Below are 7065 nucleotides of genomic sequence, written 5' to 3' on the forward strand. Positions count from 1 at the left end.
GAGAGAGAGAGAGAGAGAGAGAGAGAGAGAAAGCTGTTTTCTCTCTGCCTCTTGACCCTCCTCTCTTCTGCCCTGTTCCTAGTTTACATTTGCTATGCTACCTTGGTTCAATACTGTTTTTATCTGCCAAGTCAGAGCTGGTCAATGTGGGCCAACCTTGGATTCAGAGGCCTTCGGTATTTTTAATTATGTGGTTTCCCCAATCAGCCTATGAAGTTATTTAATTCCAACAAAGTCAGTCTGGAGAACATCAGAGAGAAGAGAGGCCTGGGATGAGAGGGTTCAGAGCAGAGGCTTACCTGATAATGGGTCACAGATGCAAGCCCAACCCCAGGCTTTGCAAATCCCAAACCTATGAAAGGCTGCCACAGGCTAAGGTGTGGCTTCATGGAGTAGAGAGTCTGGTTCTACTCTGCATGCTCATTGTAATCTCATCTACAACATCCATCATAATGTGGCAGGGATGAAATGGGGATCACGTGACAGTAAGTTTATTAGAACACAATTCACAAAGGCAAAAAAATAGAAAGAACATTGTTATCAGTGGGCACATGAATAATTAATGTGTGTGTGTGCACGTGTGTGTGTGTGTGTGTGTGTGTGTGCGCGCACGCGCGCGCAACTTTCCACACTCTAACTCCACAAAGGGGCTTCTACTATGATCTTTTAATATTTGTATAGGGATAGCTCCCTTTACCCTATCTATACTAACAACTCATTGTGTACACCCTTGAATCTGCCAGCAGATGCTTTCCAAGCCCTGTACATACCTGGTTTCGCACATATTCCCTGTCTCACCCTTGTCTAGTGCAGTGCAGTGGCAGCACTGTAACCTGGATCCTTCCCAAGAGAAAAATTCTGGATTCAGCATCACCCTATTTGAAACTTGAAGTCAGAGGTCAGTGTTCTCTATCTTCTACCTCCAACAGGATGCAGGATGAGATCTGCCCACTGCCAGGGACTAGCAACAAAATGTTCATAACTGTTGGAAATCAATAATCATACTTTGTGGGACTTATTATCAAGGAACATGTCAGATGTCTTACTCCTTTCAATCTCCTTGGATATTTAGAAGAGCCACTTCTCCCTGTGAGCTACCTGACTCTTCATTTGTGAAACAAACATCACATCATTCACTGTGAAGTCCTAGTGAGAACTAAGCAAGTGGTACCCACAGTAGGCAGCTATGTGAGAATCCATCACTGGCTGAGCAGATACTCCTGTCTTCAGGTCATGGCTCTGTGATGGCAGAAACACAGGCATTGTCCAATGTCTGTATTCAGTGTCTTCATCCATGGGAGCCACAGCTGAGACCCCGGTTATGAGAGCAGTCAGAAGAATAACTGAAGCCATGAAGAGGCTTTCAGAGCACTCTAAATCCCCATCAATGTCAGGTCGCCCACTGGTACCTGAGCACACCGCTGAAGGTCACACAGAACTACGGAGCCTCATGCACACAATGGTAGATGGCAAGAGGAGAGGGAGGAAAACAAGACCTTGAAGAGGCCTGTGCAGAGAGGCCTGTGCAAGATCTATATCTAGAGATGAGCGAGATGTTCTGAGCAGGGTAATTCTGGGAACATCCCAGATTCACGCAGTGGTATAGACCCTTAGTGACGATCTTCCAAGGATCGGTTAAGATGACAAGCATGCAAGTAAGCAGACTTAGGCATCATTTAAATGATGAAAATCCTAAGTGTGCATGGTTGAGGGCAATCCTACATGTGTGGGCTGTAGACTTAATTCAGTGTCTGAACTAAGAAGAACATAGTATTTTGCTGGTTTCTGTATGAAGTCTTGGACCAGCTACTTGACTGTGGTAGAAAAAAAATATGATGGCTATTTCAAGACTCAATCTTCCTGAGCCTCAGTTTCTTCATTTATTAAAAAAAAATCACAGGAATTATTCCTTTGCCTACTAATTCCTAAGTCTATTTGTGAAGCAATATAATATGATTCACAAATATAGCATGCATAGCACAAACTGCATTGAAAGAACATTTTTATATATAATACACATACACACTGAGGCAATGGATGACAACTATGTAGTAATAAGTACTGGGGTGTGTGTGTGTGAAGGAGCTGACTCCACATCTTCTCTCCCTCAACTCCCCCACCGACCACCCCACGCCATGATTCTATTAAATGCATGCATAATTAACCTGGTATTCAACAGCCCGTTTCCTCAGTGAAATACAGGAGCATTATCATGATATATTGTGAGATTCTGCTGATTTGAGGTTGCAAAGTATGCAATTAGCTCGTGTCACTCTACATAGTTACCTGAGAGTAAATGGCACCATTCATTATAGTGTACAATGGAACATGAAAACGATAAAGGAAAACACCCCCAATTCCTTCATTACTGAGTTCAGGGACAATAAGAAGCTAATTGCGAAATTTCATTTATTTTTGCAGAGTTTGTTGAATTAAAAAAAAAAAAAAAGAAGTATACTTTGAGACCCTGCTTCAGTTCCAGAGTCTCCCTGGGATGGGAGTGAATTGTCTGAGGGAGTGTGTCTCCCACATCATAAGGAGATTCTGTGTGGTGGAAGGAGACAAAGGCTCAGAGAAAGCCATGAGAGAACTTGTATATGATGTGGACTGGCACATGATTTCCCTCCCTTCACTAAGCTAGCTTGACCTAAGTACAGCCAGCCTCGTAGTAACTACCATGGACTCACCGGAAGCAAGTTCACACTGCAGGGTGATGTCAGAGACGGCTCAAGTCTGTGAAACTCCCTCTGGTTATCTTTTCTAATGCACCCAAAACAATGAGTGACACATGCTCTGAGCCACCCTCTCCCATGTGGTTCCCAAGCTGTCCCCACCTCAGAGAGGAGGGAACTGACACAGAGGGTCTCCTGGCCGTATATGACAAACTCTCTTCTCAAGTTTAGTTTCATATTAATTCCATGGACCCTTAAGCTCAGAAACAGCTATGGGTCACATGGAAACCAAGATTATGTTAGCACTGCCACTGCTACCTTATAGGCCTGCCTCCCCAAGTGCACTGGGGGCACAGTGAAGGCCACTCAGACTCTACCCATGGTAGATACACAGTTTGAACCTTGCAATAGCACAGGGCCAAGGCATTTTCCCAAAGCAGTCTGGGACCACTGCCTCTTATTTCTTCAAGGTTGTAGATTAGGAGACATAGATTAAAGCATGCTGTAAAAATCAAACATCTGGGAAAATCTTAGACCTTACCTCTAAACGCCAACTTTGAATATGGGTCTTTTGAAAGTTATTTCAATGGTGTCAAGCAAAGCCAAACTCCCTGGGTGCCCTGTTTATTTATTACTGTAAAAAGAAGGCTTAAGATTAGATCAGTCCTTTTAAATTTTCTCAAAGATTTAAAAAATTAACTTTTAGCCATCTCCGACCCCAAGCCACCTCAACAAAGCTCTGAGTTTTCAGTCACAGACTAGACATAAATTGGTTAATATTCCAGGAGCAGATGCACCCCCAGATTCAACCCCACTTCTGCAAGCCAACTATCAAAATCAGAAGTTAATAAAGGTGAGAATCAGAATGCTGTTTGCTGTTTATGGGACCAGGGCATGGTATAATCACGACGGAAAGAGGGGCGGAGGTTCTTGAGACAGTGTGTGGCAGAACCTCTAGCTCTTAGAGGTGGGCAGTGCCTTGAGCTTAAACAAAACAGATTGGATTGGAAGTCTGTGGCTGGCTGTGGGGCAATGATAGGTAGTGGTTAGTGGATAATTCTGGCAACTGGGCTGGACACCCCTCAGTTCTTACTTATATGTATGTATCCATCAATGCCGGGCACTGTCAAGGGTGGGTCAGTTAATCCTCGCTGACTGCTATTGAAAACACTTTGGTAAGCAGATTGACTTTAAAGGGCTCTAGGAGATCTGAACATGACTTGATTACAGATGACTGGCTCTCGTTTCACAACTAAGTAGCCTAGTAAAAGTCACAGGCTTTTCGCCAGTCTCCCTAGCTCAGCTTGCATGTAACTAGTTAATGCCCTCGTATATATCTCTGAATGTGGTTCTTATCTGTAAAATGAGGGCTTGGTCTAGAAAGTTCTGTTCACATGAACATCCATTATTGATGAGGCTAAAGAAGGATATGTCCAATTACAGGCGGCAGAGTCCTGCCCACTGAGTGAAGAATTCGGCACAGGCTTCTCCCACACAGTCCTCCTGGTCCATGGCCTTTGGTGCACCCAAGAAGGACAGCTGAGGGACTTATCAAGCCCAAAAAAGACCAGGTTAGACCTTTCTGACGAGGACACCAACTCTCAAGGGGCAGGGAGACTAACTGTGACAATTAACTGCAATGTCCCCCAGTAACAGTGAAACCTACAGATTCACTGTTCACTTCAGCAATGAATATTTAACAAGAAAAGATGTCATCAGGACAAGCCCCCACAGCAATGAAGTTAATATTAATGAGGCAAAAATTGAGTGTCCTTTGAACTCTTGGCAGGGACAGTGAGCCATTGACGGTGGAACTCAAGGAGTCTCCCATCTGACCCTCAGCTGGAAAATACTCTGCAGGAGCCTCAGGAAAAGCCATTAAATATTCATTGTGGTTCTTCCCCTGGCCCAGAATACTGAGCTCAGGTGCTCCTCATGACTCCCATTTCTGAGATGATCTGCTAAAAGGCTGACAGGTTAGGATAAGGGTCAGGAGTGGTTCTGGAAAACAGCAGGGTGCCCATAAGGCCAACACTGTCCCATGGCCCCACATTCAGTTAGGAGCAGATGGAGATGGAGGCCGCTGCAGGGACGGTTCTGATGTGAGGCAAACACTGCTTCCCACAGCTCTGCCTTTTTTCCGTGCAGAAAATAATGAGATAGGAAAAATATATAATGGGTTGGAATTTTTCTCAACAACAACAACAAAAAAAGCATGAAAGGCAGATAAAAGCAAGTGTGATAAAATTTAGATAGGGTGTTGATGGAAGTCTCGCTGAGAGGAGAACACTAAGCAGGAGACCTAAAGGAATTGAGAAAGAAGATATAGGGGCTGGTGGAGGGTCACCTGGAGAAGAGGGAGGATGCAGGGTCATCTGGATCGGAGGAATATGCTCGTGGAGGGTCATCTAAGGAGGAGGAAGAGGAAGAAGAAAGTTTGCTTAAAGAGGAGAGAGTGGATGACTGAGGGTCACCCGTGGGAGGAGGGAGTGACTATAGAGGGTCACCTGAGGGGAGAAGAGAAGAGGATTGAGGATCTGATTGAGGATCACCTAGTGGTGGAAGGATGGGTATGGAGGAGGGTCACCTGAGGGAGGGAAGAGACTGGAGAAGGGTCACCTAGGGGAGGAGGGAGGGGCTGGTGGGAGGTTACCTAGAGGAAATAGGGGGAAAGGGACTGACATATAATTGAAGCAGAGAAAAACATGTGTGGATATTCTGAATCAGGAACCTGCCTGGTTAAGAGAGAGGGGGGAGTACAAGAGAGTAAGAGAGAAAGCAGGAGGGAGGGAGGGAGGGAGGGAAAGAGAGAGAGAGAGGAGAGAGAGGAGAGAGAGGAGAGAAGAGAGAGGAGAGAGGAGAGAAAGGGAGGAGAGAGAGCGAGGGGAGAGAGAGGAGAGAGAGAGAGGAGAGAGAGAGAAGAGAAAGGAGAGGAGAGAAAGAGAGAGAGACTTGTAAAATGAGTGTGGGGTGATATGCAAAGGAGTAGGATAGATGGATCTCAAAGGACCCACTTGCTGCAGATACATTTCCTCTAATCATATCAATCCTAGGAGTGACAAAGTCTTATTCTTGTTTTGTAGAAACATGTTGCTTCCATGGTAGGAACTGGCTGAAGTCCAAGGCAGCACTGAGAGGATGTCCACGAAGCCATCAATCTTCTCAGGGTAGAGATCCTGGCCTGAAGATGCAGTGGAGTGAATGATGTAGGTTGCGGTCTGCAGGTGTGGCCCACAAGACTTGGTGCTGAGTGCTGCTTTAAGAGAAAAGAAGTAAGTGAGGCACCCAGGCACCCAGGCACCCAGGCACCCAGGCACCCAGGCACCCAGGCACCCAGGCTGAGTGACTTAAAGAATGGCGGAGCCTTTGCCTAGGACTTTAGGAAGACGAATGTAAGGAAGAAACAAGGTATGGACAGGAAGACCAGGGGTTTGGTTTGGACATGGGGTATTTAGGCTCCTAAGTCCAAGTGAGGCATCAACTGAATAGCTTGATGAATGGATCTGAAGTTCACAAGAGGGCTAGCTTGTATCTGACAGGACATATTAATATATGCACTATATTGCATCTATAGCCATCTAGGTCTGAATGGGATCCATAAAGCATGGCAGAGCAGAATTCAGATGTTCAAAGACTCAGCCCCATTGTAAGATTTTGGAAAGATGGGGAAGGACTTACAATAGAGAAGGAGCCACCATGAAGGTAGAAGGAAAAACAGGCAGGGAGGGCATGTGCCAAGGGGCAGGTAGCAAAAAAGCTTCAAGGAAAAGAGAGAAATATTTTGCTATGGTTAATGTCAGACCCAGAGAGATGGAGACAGGACTATTATTGAGTTCAGTGTGGTAAAGATCATGGGTGATGTGAACAAGAGCAAGGTTTTGAATATTGTATTCGGGAGAGTGTGGAAGAGAAGTGGACACTGAAGAATATAGGCTACTCTCTGAAGAGCCACTGTTCCAAAGCAAACCAGACAACCGGGATGTCAGCGTTGGGATAAAGAGAGTCTAAGGGAACTTCTTTGAGGGATATTTTTAAAAGTAAATTTCACTTTCTGCCATTGAAAATGAGACAGCAAGAGCTGGAAATTTTATGATGCAGGAGATGGAGCAGAGATGGTGGAGAGAACAACGCCCTTCAGGAGAGCAACGTGGGCTCTAAAGAACAATGGAGGGTGATGCTTAGCTTGAAGGCACTCTTCAAAAGGAGACCTGAGTGGCTGGGAGATGGCAGGGGGTGGGGGATGGAGGCATGGCTAGTTGAATGGATGGATGGATGGATGGATGGATGGATGGATGGATGGATGGATACATGGATGAATAAATGGGTAGATGATAAATGAATGGAGGAGAATAAATGGGTGTGGACAAATAGTTCTGTGAATGTGTGTCACCAG

The 7065-nt window shown here is 45.3% G+C and overlaps 1 protein-coding gene across 1 annotated transcript in view; it reads right to left on the reverse strand.

Annotated features, from left to right (window-relative positions):
- Window positions 1–422: 422 nt before the first annotated feature.
- The window catches only part of Eipr1 (EARP complex and GARP complex interacting protein 1), a 486194-nt gene continuing 479551 nt past the window's right edge, over window positions 423–7065 (reverse strand). The window contains exon 10 of the transcript XR_007978380.1: window positions 423–435. The gene's annotated coding sequence lies outside the window, so the exon portion shown is untranslated. The remainder of the gene's footprint in view (window positions 436–7065) is intronic.

This window comes from Apodemus sylvaticus, chromosome 6 (assembly GCF_947179515.1).
Source record: "Apodemus sylvaticus chromosome 6, mApoSyl1.1, whole genome shotgun sequence".
Lineage (NCBI taxonomy): Eukaryota > Metazoa > Chordata > Mammalia > Rodentia > Muridae > Apodemus > Apodemus sylvaticus.